General features: G+C 46.4%; 1 non-coding gene across 1 annotated transcript; it reads left to right on the plus strand.

The window, feature by feature from the left end:
- Window positions 1-10,177: 10,177 nt before the first annotated feature.
- On the plus strand, window positions 10,178-10,280 carry LOC119432053 (U6 spliceosomal RNA). Its single transcript, XR_005188126.1, has one exon. It is a non-coding gene; the product is annotated as a U6 spliceosomal RNA (small nuclear RNA).
- The last annotated feature ends 2,339 nt before the right edge of the window (window positions 10,281-12,619 follow it).

Genomic DNA, 12,619 nt, shown 5'->3' on the forward strand with positions numbered 1-12,619 from the left:
TGTGCTTGAGTGCGGTTCTTTGCTGTGCGCGTGTGTGGCAGACGGTTTTTTCTAGCGGTGTGATGCCACGAAGCTCTTGTGTGCCGCTGTGCAACTCGAACGTGAGAAGAGACGCTACTGTGAAGTACCACGAATTCCCCTGCGATCTACAACGTCGGGAAGCGTAGCTGAAGAATATTTCACGCCAAGGGCCGTCAGGGAAAGGAAACAAGTGGGAGCCAAGTTACAGGTCGCTGCTATGTTCATTACATTTTACTGATAATGACTATAAAAATAACCGGAACATTAGGCTTTTGCTTCTGACTGCGGCCCCGACTGTGTTTCCCGGTTATCCGCAGTACGTGCAAAAAATGAACGCGCAGCCCAGGAAACGCCGGCGAAGGAATCCAGTTGATGACGCAATAGTTGGGGTAGGTGATTGTGAAAGCTCATGAGAAAGCCCCAAGATCAAAGGTTCCTCGCACCCGATGAAAGACGAGATCGAAGTACTCGTTCCACGGTCGGCTTCAGAATCTTGCAGAGAACGTAGTTTTCCTGTAGATCAGGCCTGCCAAACAACATTATATATTGCGCATGTCTTGGAAGAGTCAAAGAAAGCAGTGAACAGATTGAAAAAGAAAGTTGCTCGTCAAGGGTACAGTTGAAAAAATTGCAGGCCGACCCAGAAGAAATGAGGGAGCGCCTTTTAACTTATGAAAGCAACAAAGATGAGCAGCGCGTAAAAAAAAAAAGGAAACGGAGGCACAAGGATGAAACGTGCATAGAACAAGCGCTTGTCATTTCTGCGTATACATCTTATTTTGCCACCGTTTATTTATTATTATTATTATTATTATTATTATATTATTATTATTATTATTATTATTATTATTATTATTATTATTATTTGTAAGCATATACACAGGAAACAGAAAGCGATGAGCAAGGCTGGCACCTGCCACCAGAAGGGCACAACGCCTGCCTACTCTTCAGAAAGGAGGAGACAAACGTAGAAATGAACGATAGGAAGGAGGGGAGGAAAGAAAGAGCGAGATGACAAATCTCAAAGAATAAAGTACAACATTACGCGCTACTGATTTCTTAGTCATGCATCTTCACTAACCTGCCCAACCTGCCGCACTTGTCAGATTGCAGAGAACAGAGAGATAGAGGAAAAGTTATATTTCAGTAGAAAAGGCGTCAGGGCCCTTAATTTGGCCACCCTCCTCAGTGCCTGCATCACTCACTGCTTCATCTTGAAGAAACACGTAAATCCCCTCTAGATTATTCATAATAGAGCACTTCTTTTCATTTCAGGTGAGTCGATCGAGCGGGCAGCCTTCATTCATGGAGAGCATTGAGGCCCAGTCTACAAAAGATTGGCACTCCTAGGGCAGACTTTTCATGTATGTGGGGTAATCGGCACTCATAATAACGACTTCAGTATTCAACCTCTAATGTGCAACTATAAAACGCGTTATTTACGGCCTGATCAGAGTCACTGTCACGCGTACGAACGCGGCTGTGGAAGCGCTTCTCCGTGAACGGCTGGCTGTACCTAGGGAGCCTACATGCAACGCCGTTTTAAAACGGCGTTGCATGTAGGCTCCCTAGCTGTACCAGAGTACTGGCGCCAGAGCGGGTGCGAGGAGAACTAGGCCCGAGACGCCATTCCGGCGCCACGCAGCAGGCCGCACCTTTTTATTCCGATAGCAATTACATGGACACTTCAAGCAGATGTCTGCCATCGTCGTCGCCGTCGCCGTGAGGTTCCGTATAAAGTCCAAGGGCGATAAAATCGTCGCCGCGCGCCTTAAGTGCGAATGACAGCGCGCGTGGGACGCGCGCTATCACGGAGATCGAACGCACGGGGGAAAGCAAACGCGACTTTCGTGGCGCGAAACGCCGTGGTGGTATGGGAGAGAGGGAGGGAGGGAGGGGGCGACGCTTTGCTGCGGCACCAAATGCGTATCTTGCAACCGGGCGCAAGGGGAACTGGCGACGCAATCTCCCACGCGAAAGGAGCAAAGCGGGAAGGCAGCGCGGGAGGGAGGGGGAGGGGGGGGGGGGGCGGCCGCTTCTATTCTGCGAACAAATGCGTTCATCTACTTTGCGCTTGGTTCTTTATTATGTTTGCGCCGGTACGGGCTGCCGGTGTTGTTGCGCGCGCCGTATCTTGCAAGCAATCTCCACACGGCTCTGACCTTTGTATGCGCGCTGTGCATTCGGCCGCTCAGTTTCCGTTGAAGCGATAGACCGCACGAACCTTCGCTCGCTGGGGCGCCTGCGCTAGCTGCCAGCGTTTTGACATTGGTTGTCTGCGGTCATCGAGTGTGATCTATTCATGTGTGCTTGTGCGCACTGACACCATGCGTGTTAATTCAGTTAGTAAGTGAATGTGTCCAACTTTATGCAGCCAATGAAACTAATATCCCTACTGCGAATGCTCTAGAGCTCTCTGCTAATTTGCTATCGCAATTGATGCTTCGCCTTTCGGGCGAAACTGCATGGCATCATTATTCCGTTTTAAAGAAGGGCCTAAATTTTTAATAGTTTACCCCAGCACCTCAGTTAAGGAATCCTCAGGCGAAGTAAAGGCAGAGTGATCGTCATTGGAGCCACAACAGCAAGTATTATGCCTGTGTGTTGTCTAAAGCAAACACCGTCCTCAGACTACTTTCCTGGATGATGTCTTTTAATGCAACTTTAAGAAGGCGTCGCAGACTCGAGAATAAACAGTATACCTGGAAGCATTTGGTGCAAAGAGTAAGTCTTTTATCTAAATGTGCACTGGAGGCTTAGCAGTAAACAATGTGTGAAGCAAATAATATTGCTTTCGTGTGACGCCAGCGCCTCCACCTGGGCGTCTCACCTGGGCGTCTCTTTCCACGTACGAATGTGTCACCATTAGACAGACAGTTCAGTCTCATGCTTAAATGCGACGTGGTAAAGCGAATTTCACATATTTCGAGCTCTTTTCGGTATTTTAAAGCGAAGCTTTCTGTGTCTCAGTGATTCGCCCGTGAGCGCCGAAAACGCACTGCAGGAAAGCCAACAAATTATCTGCGCATTTGCGCACACGACAGAACAGCAGCGCACGACATACGTATCGTAGAACACTGCAGTTTACATTCGCAGTTGTACCGATAAGAACAATGGGAACTGCAATGCCACGCTACCCAGACGAACTGTATACATTTGCATTGCATTACACATGTCACACAATGCATTCCCGGTCGTCACCATGCGCAGGCCGCGGGTGCAGCGCACGGCAGAAGAAGAGGCTGCAGTACGCGAACGTAAGCGCGAGCGCGATCGCGCCCGTAAGGCCGATCCCGTGTGTCGGCAACGGCAGAGCCTCAGACTGTCCACCAGAGCGATCACAAGGCAGTACTAGCTGAGCAAGTGTAGAGTCGTCCATGAAAGTGCGAGTGTGTGCAATTGATCAACGTGTACATGATCTAAAATAAAGGCTATGCAACCTAACGAAATGTGCCTTCATTCAACTTCAACGTTCAAAAAATGCAATCCTAAACAAGGAATCAAATCCCTTATGCATCGCATCGGGCCGCTCAGCATTTCTTGGGTTCGTTGCCTGGTCGTTGACTTTGTACTTTGATTCAGTTTGCATGGGAGAAAGCTTCGCGTTCAACCATCTTTCTTTAAAAGAGGGGCTTTGATTTTTTTTTTATATGAATTGTGATGAAGAACAAACATGTTTCGGAAATATATGGTACAGAATTAAGTTCCAACATAGGAGGAGGAGGAATAAACTTTTAATTGTGGAACCAGCACTTTATGATGGCCGGGCCTAAGCCTCCCATGAGGGGACGTCGAGGGCTTGCCTCACCGCCGCCTCACGGGCGTGCTGGGTCGCCCAGCACAGTATTTTTTTTTTTTTTTTACTGTGCGGATAGCTATATTCTTGATGAAAATTACGCAAACTCAGCTAACGCCTCGATTTGTAGTAGTTTCTGCGCAACTGATGTCTGCCAGCTGTCGCATCGTTGTGCAGTCGACACGAAATCCAGCAGTCGTTCAGACGCTTTCGACCGGATCCCAGGAGCCCTGCCGCTGATTGATATTATCGCACCGATGATAAAGCTGAGGTGATTCGTGCGCTTCCACTTTCCCTAGTGTACTGAAAAATAATACTTAAAAGGTTTTGAGGCTCAAGTGCAAACATTTTAGCAGTTGCCAGGTGCCCGCGCCGATATCGCTCGCTTCCACCGAAAGTTAGGCCTACCGTACCCGCCGAGTCCGTCTCCACTCTATCGGTGCGTCTGGCCAAAAGAATCAACAAGTCTAACGAGGATAAATCGCTCTATATTTTATCTTTCCCATCGGTGTTTTTAAACAGACCATATTTTCCTGTCTAAAGTGTCAGCACAACAAGTGTTCGAGCGCCGATGTGACATACGTATATGTGCTGTCGCCGTAAGCTGCCAGCCGCACTAACCGACGCTTCTCTGACGGAGATATGTTTCTACACAGACATGTCGATTGAAACGCATTGTTGTATTAAGGTAATGTTACATTTCCCTTGCGCGAAGAACAAGAAACTGCTATCAAATTCGGCAGTAACAGCCCGTACAGCGTCCCGGGTTGGCGGTTTATCTAAGACTCTTTTCGAAGTTAAAATGCCCATCGCAAAAGAAAATCAGTGTTGCGGCACTTCCAGGCATACTATTAAATACGGGCAACAACTTTTTTTCTTTCTGATAGAGGCGGGCCGATAGCGCATCTACCATGCCTGTGCGAGATTCGTCTGTGCGAAACTGAAACTGCGTCTGCGTCTTGACATGGCAAATTATTCACGGCTTACCGTGTAATGAAGCGATTGCTATTTCATGTGAGCTGCCTCAAAGAAAAAATGCAGAAAAACATCACCTTTATGATCTACTTCATAAGCTGCACGCTTTCGAAAGCCAGGAGCTGCAGGGTTGTATAACGACGAGATCAATACAGTTCGGGCAGAAATACACAAATGTGAGACGGAAGTGTACAGGGGAGCAGTGGTGCGTTCACGCACAACTTGTTTCACAGATGAGGAGCCCACAAAAAGTGCTCTTGGTGATGAACAGTGATACGCACTTTCAGATAGAATCTGGTGGTTTCATATACACAGAAGCGTCACAGATAATCAGAATATATGAAGGTCACTATAAAAATCTTTTCACTGCAGTTAAGCTTAAGAAAAAGCTGATTAGTTTATTTCCCTTATGCGACACTTACCAGACGACGATCGAGTCAGCGTTGACGAGCCAATAACTCAAGAAGAAATTAGGCTTGCAGTTGAAGCTCTGCAGAAAAACCAAACGCCTGGCCCTGATGGCCTTAGTGCCAAGTTTTATGTAAAATATCAGGAATTCCTGTGTCCTTTTTTGAGCGGCTATTCAAAGACGCCCATAAACACGGTGAGCTTCCTCCGTCTTTCTATCAGGGCCACACAACCCTAATCCCAAAGAGCACTGATAATGAAGTATTAGAGACAGTATAAACGGATATATGCCGATATCATTATGTTGTTGATTATAAAATATTTGCAAAAGTACTTACAATTAGGTGGCAGACAGTCATTGCTAAATTAGTAGGCGACCATCAAACATATATGCGGAATTCGAGGACGCTCTATAGACCAACGTTACTAGATCACCTCTTTCGAGGCAATCTAGTAACGTTGCTATAGACGGTTTCATCCAGCGCCACCGCGCTCTGGCAACGCTGTGCGGCGGCATCCGGCGCCCCTAGGAAACTTCCGGTAGCCGTTCCTTTTGCTCGTTTTTGCTGTATTTGTTCGCTCGCGCGCTCGTCCTGCGCATATTCTGTGCTATTTTTCGGGTAGTGCGACTTGTGGCATTCAGTGATTGCGTGACGGCGACTAGCTCTTGGAGCATCGACTGTTTTCATTACATTTACTCGGCAACGGTGTTTTTCAAATCTGGGAGCCTACCAAGAGCTCCTAGATTTGTTCTGCTCACTTCATCCAAGGTACGTTACTACGTGGAGTAGCCAGACTGCTATAATGCGGAATAATAAAAGTGCTGCTACACGATTGTTCTGGCCGTATGTCGTGTAACTCACGCGAGAGCAGCTCGACTCTCGCCCCGAGTTTGCCCGCTCGTCCAGTTTCCTGCCTCGGCGTGGATCGCCATGCTAAGAACATGAGTTAAAATTATTGTTTAGCGGGTGCCATAATGCCGCCGTTTTATTTTAATGTTTTTCGTATCTGGGGCACAAGTGCACTGCTGCAGCTGCACTACCTAGGTACACGTGCGCATTCGTTTATCATGTTTAACGTCCCAAAGCGACTCAGGCCATTATGACGGACGCCGCAGTGGAGGGCTCCGGATAATTTCGACCACCTGTGGTTCTTTAACGTGCATTGACATCGCACAGTACGCGGACCTCTAGCATTTCGCCTCGATCGAAATGCGACAGCCGGGGCCCAAACGGCGTCTTTCGGGTCAGCAACCGGGCACCATAACCGCTGAGCTACCGCGGCGGCATGTGGCGAAGCGCCCAAACATTATTTATTGAGACTACATGAGGAGCTCAACGTCATCACGTCATCACTGAACACATTGCACGGATGGATAGATGCAATGAGCGTCCCCTTTAGCGTCCGCCACCAAGCCCTTTTTCTTATATTACCTAAATTCTTACCCATCTTTTTTTTAACAAATCAAATCCAGCGCCTGTGGGGCAGAAAGCATTGATTGTTTCGCAAGCTCTTGACAGGAAACAAGCGTATGACACAGAGTATACAGGCGCTCGTGCTCCAAATGAAGCAAATGGCGAACGTCGTTTAACGGCAGCTCACTGTAGGGTGAGTGCATTCCAACGCACGCAACAAGCAGCTGCACGAGCAGGGCGTTCGCTATATACGTGAAGTCTACCGACAGCCGCCACAGCTAAATGCCAACGTTAACTCCGCACGGGTGTCCGAGGGGACGAAAAAAAAAATACGTTACGGCTGTTTCTTGTTAAGTAACTTGTTAAGTAACCCAGTAAGTAACTAGCTTTGATTAACATTGCGCAGATTCTAGAGGCTAACCGCAAATTATGAATTGAGATCCGATATCCTGGTTGATTTTGACCATCTCGTGTTCTCTAATAAGCAACAAAATCACTGTACACAATTGTTTTTTACATTCTGCTCCCAAAAAAATGCGGCTGCCGTGTTATGCTATCATCATCATCATCAACATCAGCCTAAATTTTATGTCCACTGCAGGACGAAGGCCTCTCCCTGCGATCTCCAATTACCCCTGTCTTGCGCTAGCGTATTCCAATTTGCGCCTGTAAATTTCCTAACTTCATCATCCCATCTGGTTTTCTGCCGACCTCGACGGCGCTTCCCTTCTCTTGGTATCCATTCTGTAACCCTAATGGTCCACCGGTTATCCATCCTACGCATTACATGGCCTGCCCAGCTCCATTTCTTGCGCTTAATGTCAACTAGAATATCGGCTACCCCCGTTTGTTCTCTGATCCACACCGCTCTCTTCCTGTCTCTTAACGTTAGTCCTAAGATTTTTCGTTCCATCGCTCTTTGTGCGGTCCTTAACTTGTTGTCGAGCTTCTTTGTTAACCTCCAAGTTTCTGCCCCATATGTTAGCACCGGTAGAATGCAATGATTGTACACTGTTCTTTTCAGCGACAGTGGTAAGCTCCCAGTCAGGATTTGGCAATGCCTGCCGTATGCACCCCAACCCAATTTTATTCTTCTGTAAATTTCTTTCTCGTGATCATGGTCCCCTGTGAGTAATTGACCTAGGTAAACGATGTTATGTGTTATATGTTAGGTATGTGTTATGTGTTAGGTAAACGATGTAAATGTGTTATGCTATAGCGTGCTCTTAAGTATAGTCACAGCGTCGTGCACTGGCTTTAATATCAACATCCGAGCAGAATATGAATTCAGTGTGCGCGCCTACGCCCCGTGATCTTCCAAATGAAACTGAGGGCGCTCGCCATACTGTCTAATTATGATCCGCCGCTTTCTGGTCGGGTAGCTTCAAGTCTCTCCTGAAGCACCTCATAATAGACAGAGGCGACTGCGCGGGGATCACGTGACTACGTGCCCGCGGGGTCTCATGCAATGCGTGATCTGTGTGAGATTCCCCAAAGACAAAATAAGAAGCTTTAGAAGGCAGGCTACCGAGCTTATAATTAACGTACCGGCAACACATGCAGCCAGACGTCTCCATGGTGCTAGAATACGTCTGTCGTGCTTTCGCAATGGCATTAAGGTAATCGATCAGTCGCATTACTATATAGTGTTTCCGCAGCGCCCGCTTCTGCAAATTCATTTTCTATATAGATGATAGCTGAACGAATTCAGGTGGTCATTCATCGTTGGAAGCGCCCAAACATTATTTATTGAGACTACATGAGGAGCACAACGTCATCACGTCATCACTGAAGACATTGCATGGATGGATAGATGCAATGAGCGTCCCCTTTATACCGTCCGCCACCAAGCCATTTTTCTTATATTACCTAAATTCTTACCTATCTTTTTTTTAAAAGAAATAATCAGTAACGTGCAGCGCCTGTGCGGCAGAGAGCAATGATTGTTTCGCAGGCGCCCTTCACAGGAAACAAGCGTATGGCGCAGAAGAGTACAGGCGCTCGCGCTCCAATTTCTTGTGAAGAAAATGGTGAACGTCGTTTAACAGCAGCTCACTGTAGGGTGAGTGCATTCTAACGCACGCAACAAGCAGCTGCACAAGCAGGGCGTTCGCTATGTGAAGTCTACCGACAGCCGCCACAGCTAAATGCCAACGTTAACTCCGCACGGGTGTCCGAGGGGACGAAAAAAAAAAATTGCCGCGTATCTGCGTGCTTCGCTGCAAATGTCGTCGAAAGACGATAGTCTTCTGTCGGCCGTATTACATGAGTGCTGGTCTGATCCGCGGCCACCCGTGATGCTGTTCTCGTACCATTTCCGTCCTGGCATGATAAATGCAATGGAGGTTTGTTTGAACAGATTTCATTTTACCGCATTATTTCATCAAGCGGCCATTTATGTTTTGCCCTGCCTCAGACAGCGCTTCCTTTATGTTGAATCGGCCGCATCTCGCTGGCATTGATAAAATTGATTAGGCGCTGCGTGAGACATGGACGCCATCTGGCAATACATCGGGAAACATGAGCTTGTGCAGAGGTTTTCCTTCCTCCATGGCAGAGGGCGCTCGTCGGCGCGCAGTCGGGGAACGTCGTTCGTCGGCGCGCATAGCATGGCATTTTCAGAGCAGCTTAAGAAACTAGGGTCTTTAGAGTTACGTATCTATGCATTTTCTATTAAAGGAACACACCTCCTAATGCTTACCTAGTGATGTTGCGCATCAGATATGCGTAATATTTACTTTGTGATCGATAACGTTCACAAGTATGAACAGCCGTACCAGTTTAAGTAGTGTGGGCGGTAAGCAAGTGGTCCAACTTTGGCCGGGTGGCTGAATCGGGTGACAGACAGACAAACAGACAGACAGACAGACAGACAGACCAAATTTTCAGCGTTTAAGTTCCCCAAGAAAGACAATCGTCTTTAAAAACACGTTACGGCTGTTTCTTGTTAGCCCTGCGTCCTCCTTTCTCTCTGTGCTGCTTTTCCCCTACGCACTAATCAATTCGAAACAACTCGCATAAGTTTACGCCCTGTTACAGATGTAACATGGAATAATGGAAAAACTCGGAAAAGATGGCGCCCGGTGTACTATCGCATAATCATGTGAACATGGGCTTCATGCTCTCAACACTTGAGACGTGACTACGCTGGGCGTGACGTCATAGCTTTGGTCATCCAATGCTCACTGCGCCCATTTCCGCTTCGAATAACGCGCTAGCGCTTTTTACTTCTTCTGGCACCACGCTTTGAATTTACGCGGCATTTGTGTTAACTGAAGCGATGCCCATGAGAGGGCGGCACAACAAAGACGCCGAAGTGTGACGCCATCGCGGTTCCTCGTTGCAGACGTAAATCATATTGCATAAGAGTTGTATTCCTAAAATTAAATTGTCGTTTGCATAACAGGTCATTGCTAATATCTCTAATACCTGTAACACATTACATCACGTGTGAATTCTTAGCCGTCGTGACCTCAAATCTTATGATATTACAGAACTCTCACCGCTGCTTCGGTAGAGCCGAATGCATGACTATATATAGATGAACGAAAATTAGGTTTGCGTACTTCCAAAGTACATATACTAAAATTGGAACGATACAGAGAAGATTAGCATGGCCCCTGCGCAAGGATGACACGCAAAATCGTGAAGCGTTCCACATTTTTTTCTACTTTCCAGCATGAAACGAAATTATTGCTCTTAGGGAACTTCCGTTTTTTTAACTTTCTGTATGTTCTTTGCACGAAGCTCTGGCAGCATGTTTCAGAATGTCTCATTCTGCTATACAAACATTACCGCACGAAAACCTCAAGAAACAAATCACAACTAATGCACATATTTAATTCCATTTCATTTCATTTCATTTTATTTCCTTAAATTTAAGACCCCGTAGTAGGAGTATTACATAAGGGGTGGGAATACAACAATACAAACAAGTGTTACAATGTTTCCAATTAGTTAGATAAAAACGTTGTTACATCTTGAATGAATTGTGATGAACAGGTGACCGCAGCGACTTGATGAGGAAGGGCATTCCAGTCTTTAGATGCTCGGTAGAAAAACGAGGCTGAAAATGTATTTGTGCGTGAGTTTGGTTGTGCTACCTGCAGGGGATGGCCAATGCGTTGTGACCGGCGTGATGGGGGGACAATGTATGGTGGACGATTAAGCGTCGAATAGTAGAACCTATGGAAGAGGGAGAGGGTGGCAACGCGGCGACGAAAGGATAGAAGCGATAAGGAAGATTCTTTTTTCAAGTATGAAATGCTGACGTCGTAGGAGTATGTAGAATGAATATACCTGGTGGCGCGATTTTGAACTGCCTCAAGGGCTTTGGCGAGATATGCTTGATGCGGATCCCAGATGGAAGATGCGTATTCAAGTTTCGTTCTTACTAAGGATTTATAGGCTAACAGCTTTACATGCAATGGAGCGAAGCGAAGGTGGCGTTTTAGAAATCGCAATGTTTTGTTCGCCGATGAAATTACATTAGTAACATGCAAATTCCAGGTTAGGTCATTAGCCAAGGTGACACCTAAGTATTTGTAGGATTCTACTAATTCAACAGAGACGTTACTAATCCGATAAGAAAAGCGAAGGGGGTGATGACGTCGGGTAAATGAAATAAGTTTGCATTTATTAGAGTTGAGTGTCATCAGCCAATGATCACGCCATTCTTGTACGTGGTTAAGGTCAATTTGAAGAGCTGTTTGGTCAGTGGTGTTATTGACTGCGCGGTAAATGACGCAGTCATCGGCAAACATACGGATCTGGCAGGATACATGCAAGGGTAAGTCGTTAATATAGATCAAGAAAAGGAGGGGGCCAAGGACGGATCCCTGTGGTACGCCTGACGTGACGGAGGCAACGTTAGAAGCGTGGTTGTTAACTGAGACATATTGCGACCGGTTTGTTAAAAATTGTTCGAGCCATTTTAGGATATCAGGATGCAGATGCAAATGTGAAAGTTTTAGTAATAGGCGCCGATGTGATATTTTGTCAAACGCTTTCGCGTAATCCAAAAATATGGCGTCTGTTTGAATGTTCTTGTCAAGAATAGTATGAATGTCATGAAGAAAGAGTGCAAGCTGGGTCTCGCAGGACAGGCCCCTGCGGAACCCGTGCTGCGAAGGATGAAAGAAGTTGTTAGCGTCTAGAAAGTTCATAATATGAGAGTAGATTGCATGCTCCATGATCTTGCAGGGAACACTTGTCAATGAGATGGGGCGGTAATCTAGTGGAGAATTTTTGTTACCTGATTTGAAGACTGGAATAACCTTCCCCATCTTCCACTCATCTGGTATGGTGCCTGTGGAAAGCGACTGCGAAAATAACAAACACAGAATCGCTGCAGAAATGTGTTTCGTGTTTTTTAGTAGTTTAGAGTTGATGTCATCGATGCCAGCTGATGAAGACAACTTAATATTTTCTATTACAGATGAAAGCCCAACTGCTGTGAATGTGATGGCTGTCATGTTGCACTGTATACTTGTGGTTGGCGGAGCAGGAAGTGTCTCCATTTCACTTGTGAAAACTGATGAACACGCGTTGTTGAACATGTTAGCGCAGCTTAGATCCGTAACCGGTTCACCCAAATCGTTAGTAAGAGCTAGTATTCACGCGCGCTTGTTCAGGGTTTATCACCTGCCAGAATTTTCTGGGATTAGTAACTAAAATCTTTGGCAGGTCAGAGTGAAAAAAAGTTCGCTTCGCATATAGTGCCATCTTTCTGAACCAAGGGATTCAGTCAATCAATAGAACACAAAGTACCTGAGAATACAGAACTCTAATGATCGAGCTGTTTTTAATTAAGGGCGTACTGACATATTACTTGCAAACATGGTACTCCATTTTCGTTCGGGGTGCAGGAAAGCATATCTACCACACAATTGTCACTCCACGGTAGTTGGGAAGTGACGTGGGGGGGATGTAGGAAATATTCAGATGTGTGTGTGCACTTTTGTTACTCCGATGTCCCATTTCTTCAAAATTAGAAGAACCATCG

This window comes from Dermacentor silvarum, chromosome 10, assembly GCF_013339745.2.
Source record: "Dermacentor silvarum isolate Dsil-2018 chromosome 10, BIME_Dsil_1.4, whole genome shotgun sequence".
Lineage (NCBI taxonomy): Eukaryota > Metazoa > Arthropoda > Arachnida > Ixodida > Ixodidae > Dermacentor > Dermacentor silvarum.